This window comes from Papio anubis, chromosome 7, assembly GCF_008728515.1.
Source record: "Papio anubis isolate 15944 chromosome 7, Panubis1.0, whole genome shotgun sequence".
Classification (NCBI taxonomy): Eukaryota; Metazoa; Chordata; class Mammalia; order Primates; family Cercopithecidae; genus Papio; species Papio anubis.
The window spans coordinates 102,439,929-102,454,904 of NC_044982.1; the positions used below are offsets into that span (position 1 = coordinate 102,439,929).

The window sequence follows — 14,976 nt, forward strand, 5'->3', positions numbered from 1 at the left end:
CAGCATCGTGGATGAGGATTGTATAGGCCACATAACTCATCTAAATCACTTAGCCAGTAAGTAGCAGTGCTGGAATTATAATAAGATCTATACAATTCCAAATTCACACAGCAAGGGAAGCCATGTCATTTCTTGTGTGTTTCTACAGTAAGAGAAGTTTTAACCAGAATCTAATCCTCTTTGAATTATGTCTTTGATAGAGAAGTGTTCTTTCCTTTCAGCATGAGCCTTAGAAGTACTAGAAAATTATAACTAGTTAGATTGTCTGAGTCAAGACCCATGGCGGCCTCTATGCAATTTCTCAAAACGTGATCCCTGTGGGACCCACATCAGAGTAACGGAATAACGTTGGTTAAAAATGAAAAAAAAAAAAAAGAATAATCCTGGGCCTCACCATGATAGCTACCAAATTAAGAATTCTGAGGCTGTGGTCTGATGAGATGCATTTTTATCAAGATTTTATGCTGATTAAAATTTGAGAACTACTTAATTAAGTTGTATGTTGGGAGAATATAGGAAACATAGGAAAGGGTGTCTTAAAGACCCTTGAGTGAGTAATATCAGAATTTCCTTCTCAGATGAAAGCCTATTTGAGGATTTGAACCAAGAAGTGCTAAGGGATTTACTAACTACAAAATTTTCAAGAATCACTGCTCTGCCAATGAACTGTGAAGTCAATGAAATCCCCAAATCAAACCTACTTGGAATTTGTCCTTGGCAGAGAGTAGCACGGGTAAGACTAGCTGTAGGCTACAAAAAAATTACACCTATATTCAGAATCCATAGGTCTGGGAGATGAGGGAGCTCAGGAAAGAAGCCTCTAGACAGTGTGCTGATGTTGTATGCCTGCCAGTCTGCGATTCAAGGATAGTTGCTGGAGGATCACAAATATGTACTTTACAGACATCTTGCCCTATAGTTTTTAAATTCAGGGTTTTTTTTTTCTTTGTCCTTTTTTAAGTAATGCTTTTTATTTTGCTCTTACTTTCAGAGAGTCTCATGTGGACTAAAGAAAAACAAGAAATAGAATGCTTGGCTTAGGAAAAAAAAAGTATGTTGTATTTTTGTGTTATCAGATGGTTGCAATTCATCTGTGAGGCCCAGAAAAACCCACAATAACACTAGCTTATAAAATAAGTTATTTTTCTTTCATAGTCATTTTGACCAGGAGTATGTCCCCCATAGTGTCAGAGAGACAGATTCGTTATACCTTATAAATTTATATAGCTTCCATTGTCAAGATTGTGGTCCCAGATGACTGATGACTGAAATACCACTTTCACTTTCATCTGATTGGCCAAAGATGGTCACATGGCCATACTTAGTAATAAGGAAGCTGGCAAACTTAGTCCTCATTTCAGGTGGCCGTGTACCAAGCTAAAAACAGGGGAAGGGATTCTATTACTAATGAAGAATGGGAGAAGAGAGTATTTTAGAAAAACTGCTAGTCTCTTCCACAAAACTAAATGCTGCCCCCACCACCAAAAGAACTAAATATATATGCTGTAGCTTATTAAGAAACTAGAGTATTTTTAGATGTCCACAAAAGAATGTTGAATGATACTTTTAAAGCTTATCCCAGTTTTTTTTGGTCCTATGACTTAATGCTTATCAGACATATGGCATGAGTCATTTTCATAGTTAAACTGATTGGTGGGTGAGTTATTGATAAGAATGGGTGTTATAACCATGAACTGACATGTAGTTTTAAAGGACAATACAATTAGGTAGCTTTACAATAGTGAAAAAACATTAATGTAATCATTAATTGTATATAACACCACACATAGGCATTATATTGTAAGCAAAAAAAAAAAAAAAAGTGTTTTCTTAAAAAAAAGAATCTTGGCCGGGCGCGGTGGCTCAAGTCTGTAATCCCAGCACTTTGGGAGGCCGAGACGGGCGGATCACGAGGTCAGGAGATCGAGACCATCCTGGCTAACACAGTGAAACCCCGTCTCTACTAAAAAAAAAATACAAAAAAATAGCCGGGCGCGGTGGCGGGCGCCTGTAGTCCCAACTACTCGGGAGGCTGAGGCAGGAGAATGGCGTGAACCCGGGAGGCGGAGCTTGCAGTGAGCTGAGATCCGGCCACTGCACTCCAGCCTGGGCGGCAGAGCGAGACTCCGTCTCAAAAAAAAAAAAAAAAAAAAAAAAGAATCTTGAATAAAATTCAGAATAATTGTTTTTATATTAAAAAAACACAAATAATCCTGTGCATTAAAAAGATAGAAGGAAATGAAACAAGGTATCAATTATGAAAGTAACCATTTTTCTTACACAGAATTTGGACTGATATGATCAGCCAATCAAATCACATATTTGCATATATTCTCAGCTTCTGTTGTCTTACCACCTACATTCTTCCAAGTAACTGAATATAGGTAGGGAGAAACACATCACTCTCCTGACTGGGCTCACTTCAAATTCATAACTGAAAATTTCCAGTGGACTCAGTGCCACCAAGTCATCACAGTATGTTTCTTTTGCCCATTCATTCTCCTAGTCTCTGGTTGAACAATTACTTACCTCTCTCTTCCCCCTGAAACCTTCAACAATTCTTCCCCATCTTCATTCTCAATGATCTTACTTCCAGTTTCATTGAAGTCATCAAAGGAGATCTTCCAAAGACTCCCACAATTTCTACCCATCTTCCAGAATCTATTTCCATATACTCTGCCTTTCTCCTGTTACTGTAAGTAAACTACCCATGGCACTCTTTAAGGTCAATTCTTTCAGGTATGCATCAGGTCCTATTTCCTCATCCTCACTGATGGACAGTCATCCAGCAATTCTTACCTCTCTTCCACACCATAAGCTTTGCCTCTCTGCTAGATCATTCCCATCAGCATTCAGACATGGTATCATTTCTCCATCTCTTAACAAGGGTCTCTTAATATCACTCTTCCTTCCAACATTGGCCCCATTTCTCCATTCCCCTTTGCATTAAACTTTAAATTCTTCTTTTATTATCTCACACCAATCACTCTACCGAAACTTCTCATGCCAAAGTCAGCAATGGCCTTCATTTCATTAAATCTGATAGCCAGTTCTTACTCCTCATCTACTTCATTTTAATTCATGCAGAGCATCAGTTATTCTTCATTACAATATTCTCTTCACTGGGCTTCTAGGACACTATACTATGAGTTCATCTCCTGGTTTTCCTTCTAACTCGTTTCTCATTGTCTTCTGTTAGTCTCTCTACTTCAATTCTTAATAACAAAGGGCCCAGGAATAAGTCAAATTTATTTATACAGCTCAGGCCTTTCCAGTGAACTTTTGGCTCATTATCTAACTAAGGACTTGACATTACTACTTGACTGTCTAACAGAAATCTTAAAACATTTGCAGAACCAATTGTTTATATTGACCCCACCTGCTCCAAACCTATTACACTCATAGTTTTCCCCATCTCTGTTGATGGGGAACTCCATTCTTCCAATGGCTCAGGTCAAAAACCTGGGAACACTCCATGATTCTTGATTTTTCTCCCACCCACTGCCTCCAGTCCATCATAAAGTCCTATTGGCTCTGCCTTCAACATATATTCAGAATCTGATCCTCACCACTCTCAAGTCTAGCACCCCACACAAGAAGTCATCATTAGCCGTCACCGAGAACTGCAATAGCCTCCTACCTCATCTTTCTCTTTCCCCTTTCTATCTTCCCCCACAACATCCCAGTTTTCACAAAGTGTAGTAAAAGTGAGACCTTCAAAATGTAAGTCAGATTATGCCACTAACTTCTCATTTCTCTCAGAGAAAATTCCAAACCCCTTATCATGACCTAAAAGGCTACAGGTTCTGGTCCTTGAACAAGTCTCTGACTATTTCCTAACACTCAACTCATTCCTTATAATGATCAGTCACACTGGCCACACTGTTGTTCCTTAGAAATGCCAGACATGCTTCTACCCTGGCTCTGACTCTTCCTCCCTCTAGAAGGTTCTTCCACCAGATACCTGCATGGTTCACTTCCTCACATATTCAAATTATCACCCAAATTTCATCTTCTCAATAACACCCTTACCCTACTTCCGGAATTTCCAAACTCTTTTCCTTTCATTCTTTTGACAACATTTATCACCTTCTAGTAATCTACGCGATTCATGCATTTATTGTGCATTGTATATTGGAAATTTTACATATTTTCTTTATGTATTTTGAGACAGAGTCTCGCTCTCTCACCCAGGCTGGAGTGCAGTAGCGTGATTTTGGCTCACTCCAACCTCCACTTCCTGGGTTCAAGCAAATCTCCTGTCTCGGCCTTCCGAGTAGGTGGGATCACAGGTGTGCACCACCACACCTGGCTAATTTTTGTATTTTTAGTAGAGACAGGGTTTCACCATGTTGGCCAGGTTGGTTTCGAACTCCTGACCTCAGGTGATCTACCCACCTCCCAAAGTGCTGGGATTACAGGTGTGAGGCACTGTGCCCGGCCAGATATTTAACATATTTTCTAAGTTGCATGAGAACAAGGATTTCTGTCTGTTTTGTTCATTGATGTCTTATTGGCCTTTAAAATAATAGCTAGCATATAGTAAATAATCAACATTTATTTAGTTCGGTAACAAATATAGGACACAGGTGATTTTTTTATTATGTTCATGTTTTAAGCATTTCTACTTTACAAATTATCTTGGATGCATTATTTTACTACCTAGGCAGTAAAAAAAAGTCAGATTAAAATTAAGATTTTTAAACTATTAATTCTAGCTCAAATATGTTTGATTGTTATATAAATCAATTAATTTGCTAAGCTTTCATTTGTATATTTTAAAAATGGATTTTAAAATGTTAGTCTTTTATCTGAGCTAGAGAAGATCACATAAGAGAAGACAACAAAACAATGTGTTCAAATACATTAAGTCATACCAGAATAAGGAAATATCATGACACTTTAAAAAACTAAGAAAAAAATTAATTCCACTTTTCCTGGATAATTAAGGGTTGATTTTTAAAATATATCTTTTAGAATGTATTTTCATATATAATTTAAGAATGAACATGTATAATCTAATTACTCACCACCTATCAAACACATATGAAGCAGAATCGTTCCATTTTCTCAACATTAATTATTTAGTGATGAAAATAGTGTGATCAAGGTCATAGGACTGACTAATGGCAAAATTGAGATTGTGACCTCCTGACTTTCAGTCCAGAGCTCTTCCTATAAGAGCATACAGGATTCTGTGGAAAAAAAGTTATTTATAGTGGGGCAAAGTATACTATTGTTGAAGTATACTCAATAACTTTAAAAAAAGAAAGAAGTGTAACCCAAACTCAGGGCACAGTGTCTTGAGTGTGGGAAGGGAACATGAGACACATGCCTTTCCTCTCAGGTTAGGCAGGGAGCCAGGAAAAGTAAACAGAAAGATGAGGATAATAGAAACAAAGAAATTGAAAACAAAACCTTTTCTATGAGAAGAGGATAAATGAGACTGGAAAGTACTCTCAAGTTCAAAAAGGACTGTCTAGGGTCCAACATTCCTATTTTCAGGAAACCTGCTAATAGCCACTAAACTGAAATTAACAAAACCAGACACGAGGAAGCCTTCCGTTTAGAGTTGTTACTGCCGCCATGCAAATCAGCATGGCTCTCTGCAGAACCATTTACACGGAATTACCCACAATGCTTGACACCATGATAATTCCCTTCTGCCCTGATGCATATTCTACTGACAGCATTGAAACTCTGTCAAAGGGAAAAAGTAAATGATTCAGCAAACTGTTGATGTAAGACGGGGAAATAAACACTCAGAAATTCTGCTACATGCCAAGATACACTCCAACCCTGGCTGGGAAAGAGAGAGAGGATATTACACATTCAGATTAATTATACAAAATGTTCCCGATTCAAGCTGAAAACAATGCCTGACTGACATGTGGTCAGAAGTCAAGCTTAAACCTGAAAAGCAAGCCGAGGAATTTGAGGCTTTGTTTTGGTTTTTGATTTTGAACTTTGTTGTCCTAATGTTCCATGGCCCAGAATTCTATCTGCTTGAAACATTCAGCTCATTGGTGGTGCAGTAAAAATAATATGAATTTAAAAATTAGAAAACCAAGATTGTAATGCAGGCTCTGACATTTCTGACTCATTCTGTGAACTTGGACCGAGTACTTGACCTCCTTGACATTTCTAAGATTAGAGAATCTGATTAGCTGATCACTGTAGTTTCTATCTACTCTAAAATTCTAGGATGTTTTATAGCTTTTACCTTTCTCAACTGTCAGTCAACAGTGTCCTTGTGGCCTTCATGATAGGTGCACGGGAGATGGTCAGAAGACCTAGATCACAGAGTCATCAGGGCCACACTCTAGGCAATGTGCCAAGCTCCACTGAGCCTCAGTTTCTATATATGCTAAATACAATCACAGGAGAAAATCTACTGCTCAGTTATTAAAAATTAGGATTAAATAGCAACGTGTGCTTATTCTTCCCATTTTTTTAATTTTAAAATTTTTCAACCCCCACAGAAAAGCTGAAAGAACAATACAATGGACACCAATCTGTCCTTGCCCAATTTTTAACATTTTGCCACACTTCCCTGCTCTTTTTACACACACAAGTATATATGTATGTATATTACTTTTACCAAACTATTTTAAAATGGCTTACAGACCCTAAAACATTTGACTCCTAAATATATGTCTTCTGAGATCAAGAATATTCTTCTATATAACCACACCATTTCACAATAAAAGTTTTAACATTAACAAGGTAATATTAACATGTTGATGTTCAACTTTTTCTAATCAAATCATATGTTTGGTCATCAAAGTTTCTCCTTTATTTTTTTCTTTGTTTTTGTTTTTGCTTTTTTTGTTTTACAGACAGTCTCATTCTTGTCACCCAGGCTGGAGTCTAGTGGCTTGATCTTCACTCACTGCAACCTCCGCCTCCTGGGTTGGAGTGATTCTCCTGCTTCAGCCTCCCGAGTACCTGGGACTACAGGTGCATGCCACCATGCCCAGCTAATTTTTTTTTCGTTTTTGGGTTTTTAGTAGAGACGAGGTTTCACCATGTCGGTCAGGCTGGTCTCAAACTCTTGACCTCAGGTGATACACCTGCCTTGGCCTCTCAAAGTGCTGAGATTACAGGTGTAAGCCACCACACCCGGCCACTTCTCCTTTAATGTAGACAAGCCCTTCAGTTTTTTGTTTGTATGCTTTTCTGGTCTTTCATAATTTTTTTTTTTTTTTGAGTTCAGGCCAATTGTTTTATAGAATGTATCACACAAAACACATGACCAAATCTAATGTTGAATGAAAGATGCCAGACATAAGGCATTACAAAAACAAACAAAACTTATCTATGCTGTTAGAATTAAGGATAGCAATTACCTGTTAGGGTCAGTGACTCAATAGGAGCAGGAAACTGAGCTATTAAGGTTTAAGTACTGACTTAGGTACTGATTATGTGAGTGTGTGCTCACATATTACACATGAAATCAATTTTTTTTTTTAATTTTGTAGACAGGCTCTTGCCATGTTTCCCAGGCTAATCTCAACTCCTGGCCTTAAGCAATCCCCTTGCCTCGGCCTCCCCAAGTGCTCCACCATTCCCAGTCTGAAACCAATTGTTTAATCAAGCAATTATTTGTCAAAATGATATTAAGAATTGAGATAAATATAATTGCAGTTGCTTTAATTCCCTCCTTTCACAATATAATGAATAAAGTAGTCAAAATGTATAGAAATAGTGATGATTGGATTAATATAATATGATTAATATAATCAGCATATAATGTGAATAGACATACAGTATATTTAACATTTATACCACTTAAATGTTAAACTAAACTTTTTTAAGTCTCAAAAGAATAGTTTAAAATTTTTTGTTTACTGAGACACAAAACTGCAATAAGTCACCCAAATTAGACATTGTATAGACTGCATTATTTATTCAAGATTAAGGAGTAAAAATAACAAAAATAACTTTACAAGGTCCTAAAAGTTGAAAGCTGCTCTTCTCTAAGAACCTGTTGAGTTAAAGAGTAAATGCATAATAAAATAGTAAACTATTTAGATATGTCCACATAACAAACATAAACATGCATAAATAAAATCCTTAAATTCTTTGTCATTAAATAATTTTTATTCTTAAGAATTTAGAAAAAGAATACAAAATCAACTTCAAGAAAAAAAGAAAATAAAAGGCAATAAAACTGATTTAATGTATTTAAAAATGTCAAACTAATTACTGAAAAATATGTAAACCAGCAGATATAGTAAGTAAATCTAAGAACCAGTTCTTTTCAAAAAATAGACAAAACCCCAAAATTAAACAAGTCCTATAAACCTAATTAAGAAAAAAAGAGAAGTTAGCAATAAGTTAATATATGTAAAATTTCTTTCAAAGTATTTAAGCCAAATTAAGTCCTCAATATTTTGCATATTCACAAAGAAAATCAAGGCTATGGCAGCAGATATAGGGGCATATAGGAGATTAAAAATAGAATACCAAGTAGAATGCTGGAAAACACATTTTAAAATCAGGATAAAATAAATGTTATCTGGCCGGGCGCGGTGGCTCAAGCCTGTAATCCCAGCACTTTGGGAGGCCGAGACGGGCGGATCACGAGGTCAGGAGATCGAGACCATCCTGGCTAACACAGTGAAACCCCGTCTCTACTAAAAAAATACAAAAAAACTAGCCGGGCGAGGTGGCGGGCGCCTGTAGTCCCAGCTATAGGGAGGCTGAGGCAGGAGAATGGCGTAAACCTGGGAGGCGGAGCTTGCAGTGAGCTGAGATCCGGCCACTGCACTCCAGCCTGGGCGACAGTGCGAGACTCCCTCTCAAAAAAAAAAAAATAAATAAATAAAAATAAAATAAATGTTATCTTTGGAATAGATATAAATTACAAAATAGATTTCATAAAACATGTGAAACCTAAATTGATCGATAAACATGAAAAAGTATGTGATTAGATATATATTCTAGGACTATATATGTTAGAATATATATGTGTGTACTTCTCAAACTAAGATACTTCTATTTTATATGAGCTTACAAGGAGCCAGCCCATCTTTCTCTTTATGAACAATGTACTACAAAATGTGACGCCTGAAATTGCTGCAGCCATTTTGCTTCCAAGCAGGGAGCCAGCCTAAAAAGTTTGTCACCCCAGAAGTCAGAATTGAGATGTAAAAAGAAACCAAGTCATTGATGTCATATGATCATTGATTTAAAGCAATCTCAAAACCCCAAACTCGCTCCACCTCTTTACCATCCTGGTATATTAGCACATAAACACATTTATTTATTTTAACAGTATGAGTTAGTTTTTCTATTGTGTATAATATTAAAATAAAATAAAATAAAATAGTTCTCCTAAAGCACAGAAAAAGATGGTCCTGGTAAAGGTAACTCCTGGTAAAAGTGCTCCTGGTAAAGGTAGCACAACACTAATTACAAAACTTAAAGAAGAAAATAAAATGAAATTGCTAACATAGATGTGAAATCTTAAATAAAAAATAAGCAAGTAGAATCAAAAGGATATAAGGAATAATTCACAATCACCAAATAGGGTTTATACTCAGATTGTAAAAGTGGTTTAATTTAAGTAACATTAAATATTAATATATTTCATAAGTAAAAATTTTAGAAAATATTATCCCAATAATTTCAGAAGACAAAAATTGCATGTTGCTTAAAATTCTTAGTAAATTAGAAATACGAATACTCTTTAACACAATTTTTTTTTAATTCACTTTAAACTAACAGCCAATATCTTGCTATAGTGAAACACTGGAAGAAAAAAAATGATAATGTAATATCTATTAATTACTATGTCTCCTCAATTCTTAAACACTTAATTGTAAAGCCATAAACTATTAACTCTAAACTATTAACTGTAACAAGAAAAAGGGAATGAGATGCATGACAATAAATTGAGCTATTGAGTAAAAGATATATTTCACTTTAGGAAGGCTAAAATGCATGGCAGATCTCATTATTGTTCCAAGTTCTTCAACCCTTCTCATTATAGTTTTGTATAGCTTACATCATACTGGTTTCCATATGATTTTCCAGTCACCACTAGAAGTCCATATATATTTCCCTATTTCACTGAGGTTGAGCTTGTGTGATTTGCTTTGACCAATAGATTATTTGTAGATATGATGCAAGCAGTCATCAAATGTGCGTATAAGGTAGGACTAGTCTACTCTTACACTGTTGTCATTACCATGAGAACAAGTTCAGGGTAGCAATCACGTAATAAGAAAAGACATATGGCGCAGGCTTGAAGTCCTATCACAGTCTGAAGTGGACCTGCCCACCCAAGCCTAGCCTAAAGCACAACTGGCTAGCACATCCATGAGCCTGAAAATGAATGCTTGTTGTTTAGGTTACTGAGTTACAGAGTAGTTTGTTACACAGCATCGCTGCAAAAATAGTTGACTGATAAAAGCTGTGGGGTTTTTTAGGTCTTTTTTAAAAATATAGAAACGGAGTCTCACGATGTTGCCCAAGCTAGTTTCAAACTCTTGACTTCAAGCACTCCTCCTGCCTCAGCCTCCCAAAATACCAGGATTACAGGCATGAAATACCACTCAGCTTTTTGTTCAACCCTTAAAATTGAAGACCTATCTTTAAAACATTTCTTGAATATTTTACTAATGCAAAAAGACAGGATACAAAAATAACAGTTACAACTTTTGCAAAGAATGAAACAAAATGAAAGTCTACATGTAGGTATAGATATATGTATCTAATCTATACATTATTTTAAGTACAAATCTATATATTTAAATACAAATATGTGAGACAGAGAGCCTGGTTCTGAACATTAACTATACCCCTGGTTGTTTCTTCACTGGACAAGGAGGATAATAATGGTACTTACCTCACACAGTTGTCAGGAGAAATGAGTGAGTTAATATTCATAAAAGACTTAGGACAATGTCAGTTAAATAACACTGTGAAATGATTGTTAAAAGAAAATTTAAAAACCCATATAGTCAAAATAAAATATTGAAAAAAATTTAATATTAATAAAAATGTTCAAAACTTCGGCAGATGTAATTTCGAATGAAATTCCAAGTTTTAAAATGCAACTTTATAAGTGGATTCTAAATGTATATGAAAATGCAAAGGCCTTGCAAAATCAACACACTTCTGATGAAAAAAACAGGATGGAGTGTCAAAACCTACCATTTGTCAAGGTCAATTACAAAGTCACATAATAATCATACAGTAGTACTAGTCATGTGTAGCTATTGAGCACTTAAAGTGTGATCATGTCAAAATTGAGATGCGCTGTAAATATAAAAGGATATAAAGTATAAACTATTTTAAAGATGTGATATAAGAAATATAAATTAATAATTTTATATTGGTTACATGTTTAATATTTTAATACATTGAATTAAAGCATAATAACATGAATTCCATTGCTTTTTCTTTTTCCTTTTTATTGTGGTCATTAAAAATTTTAAATTATATATGTGGTTTTCATTTGTGAGTCACATTATATTTCTATTTGTTACTGCTGGTTTTAATAATGGGTGCTGTGGAAAAAGACAATTAGATGAAAGGAACAGAATGGAGAACAGGAAAAATATACCAACTTATATATAAACATATCTCTGATCAAGAAAACATTCAGATCATTGGGGAAAGATACAAGACTCTGATACAATTGTTTATCCATATGAGAAAAAAATTGAATCTGATCCTTTCCTCATATTCTAAAAAGGAATTAATCATAACCATTTCAAATGTCAAAGTTCAAACCATAAAATTTTTTTAATGTAAGGTAGAGAGAGTCTTAATGACTTTGAGGGTAAGGAAGAATTTTTTAAGACAAGACCCAGAAAGAACAGATCATGAAGGCAAAGATGGATAAATCTGCCTATGTAAAATTTCAGTATTTAAGTTCATCAGTCAAAAAACATGAAAATAGAATATGAAAAATCAAGCTATAAACAGAAAGACTATTACAATATAACACATAATTTTACATAGGCAAATTTATATTATATAATATGTCATATAACAATGTATTATAACTTATAATGCCAAAAACTAAATGACAAAGAAAAAAAAACTAAAAAGTAGAGAGTGAGCACCGGGAACTCAATTAGGAAAAAAATTTTAAAAACAAAAAAATGGGCAAATAATTTGAACGAACCTTTTTAGTAGACAAAACTTGAATGATTCCTAAATGTGTGAAATATGCTTGACCTCACTTAATAATTAATAACATTATCATTACAACCACATTGAAATAATATTTCATATCTACCATGTACATGAAACTTACAATGTCAGAAATCCTGAATGTTGCCCAGTAAAAGAAGTGGGGAAAAGTCATCCACTGCTGGAGGGAAGGAAAGACTTTAAATACTTTAGGAAGCAGACTGGCACTTATCCAGCAGAATTGTATACATGCATATCTGGAACTCAACAATTCGACTTCTTAATAAATTCCCAGGAGACATTTTTGCAGATTTGTACGAGGAGACATGTTATGTACAAGATGTTAAAGCAACACTGTCTGTAATGAAAACAACAATAACAACCTGAACACAATCCAATATCCATTAAGGATAGAATAAATAGGCAAGTTGTGGCATATTCACTATAGGGCAGCGAAAAAGAATTAGAATGACAAGTGTCAGCATGAGTGATTTAAAACTGCATGTATATTGTTGAATGACAGAAGTGACACAAAAATATACACAGTGTGATTGCATTTATATAAAGTCCAAAGACAAGAAAAACTAAAACTAAACAATATACTGATTAAATATTAAATATATACAATTCACAAATTTAGGAAGAAAATGATTCTCATAAAAGTCAGGAGAGTGGTTAACTTGGGGAAATAAAGGAGAATTGTGTGACTAGGGAGGACGCAAGGGGGCTGCCAGGTAACTACTGGCATTGCTTTTTTTAAAAAAATTGAGTGGTAGGAACTAGAACTTTCATTTTATCAGTATTCTTTAAACAGTGCACATATATTCTATACATTATTTGCATATGGTTTTGTGTATTTTATATATTCATTTGTGCATAAAATATTTTACAATAAGTGATCATAATAATTTTTGGAAAATAGTTTAATATAGTACACAAGCCCAAATATTACTTAAGAAATTAATATATTTAGATGTCAAAAATATCATACACAAAATCTTAAAGGCAAACAACTGCAAGGAAATAATTGTAATATGATAGCCTAAAGGTGAAAATAAGCTATTAAAGATCTTTTATCAATTAAAAAGGAAAACATTAGGACTCATTCAAAGTCAAGAGGGCAAAAGAGGTAACTAAGCTACTCACAGAAGAATAAATGTGAATGGTCAAAAGGCACATAGAAAAAAATCAACCTCAGCAATTAAAAAATAAAAACAAAACTAAATGTGAATATTTTATATCAAATAATCAGAAATTTTAAATTAATATTATTCAATACCATTGAGAGTGGGATAAGAGAGGCAATCTTGTCGACTCTTGGAAAGATGTAAACTGGCTAATTCTTTTCAGAAAAATGCCTTGCCAGATTTATAAATATATTTAAAAAGTCATACCATTGATCTACTAATTAAACTCTTAATTCCTCAGTAAGTAACTAGAGCTGTAGACAATGACTTATTACCAAATCTTAATTGAAATCTTATTCATATTAGGAAAGAGAATCTTAGATCTCTAAAAAGTAGAGAAATGGTTAAACTTGTTATTACATATATTTGAGTGGAATATTATTTTACCAGCAAAATAATACTTTCAAATGTATTTAATGACATAGGAAATTGCTCATGAGAGACTATAAACACAGCAACACATAAAATCTTTATACCATAACCACATATACACAAATCTATGTATGCATGTATTATATATTAATATACACACAAAAGGATGGAAAGAAATGTGGCAAAATATTAACAGTGGTTTCTTCTATTTTATTATCTAATTTCTATTTCTAAATTTTATAAAATATATCTGATTGCTTTTCCAATCAGAAGAAGTGTAACATTTAGAAATATTCATGCCAAAATATGTTATATTCCCATTCTATTATATTTATAATTCTGGATTTTAAAAGCACAGGAATGACACATAAATATATCTTTGGAAGGAATTTGTTTGTTTTGCTGAGCTTAAATCCTAATGGCCTAGGTGGAGCATTCATCTAGGAAAAAGCCTATTTTTGCAGATGGTACATAAAAGATGTGCTATAGGATGATGATGATGGTGCTGATAGTAACAATAATAACTATGACATGTATATAGAGGGTTACAATTTACATTGCACTTTCAGACACATTATCTCTTTCAATCACACCAGTCCACTGGAAAAAAGTGTCACAGCCCAGTACACACACCATCCATTCAGCAAACCTCAGTCCTACATATGCTGTTGGGAAATACAAGAAAGCAGAAGATAAGGACAAGCTTTCAAGGAGTTTGCAGCCTGGTTATAGAGATAAAACACGCACCCAGTAAACGTAATGTGATGAGGCTCAAAATATTAATATACGTGGGTTTCCCAGCTTTCCTCCTTCCCTGCCTGCTAAAGAGAATTTGCTTTTCCTGCTCAGGTCATTGCTCTCCTCCACTCCCCAAAGAGGGATCAGCAGTTGCCAGACCATTTCTGTGCTGCAGCCAGACTTTGTCAGTGGACATTTGTCACCTAGAGATGGAAGAAGGGACAAGAGACCCGAGAAGTTGTTTAGGGGAGGCAGGAAGAGAGCAATTTCAGAGCAACCCTAGTGTAGTTTATGAGTTAAGTAGAGGGGAGGGACAAACTAGAATTCAGAGGAGATGTGGTACAGAAGATGCATGATCTCCATAATATTTTTAAGAAATAGTAGTAAATAATTTGAGTCCACTGAAATCACATTTGGCTACCAGACTCTTTGACCACCATATTAATCTAATCCTGGATCAGAGTTATACCAGAGTAACACTTTGGAGTTGCTGCTATGTAGAAGTGAAGGTACTTACCAAAGAAAACTT

General features: G+C 34.7%; 1 protein-coding gene across 1 annotated transcript in view; it reads right to left on the minus strand.

Annotated features, from left to right (window-relative positions):
* AGBL1 (ATP/GTP binding protein like 1) overlaps positions 1-14,976 on the minus strand; it is an 803,745-nt gene that overhangs the window by 220,296 nt on the left and 568,473 nt on the right. The window lies entirely within an intron of this gene.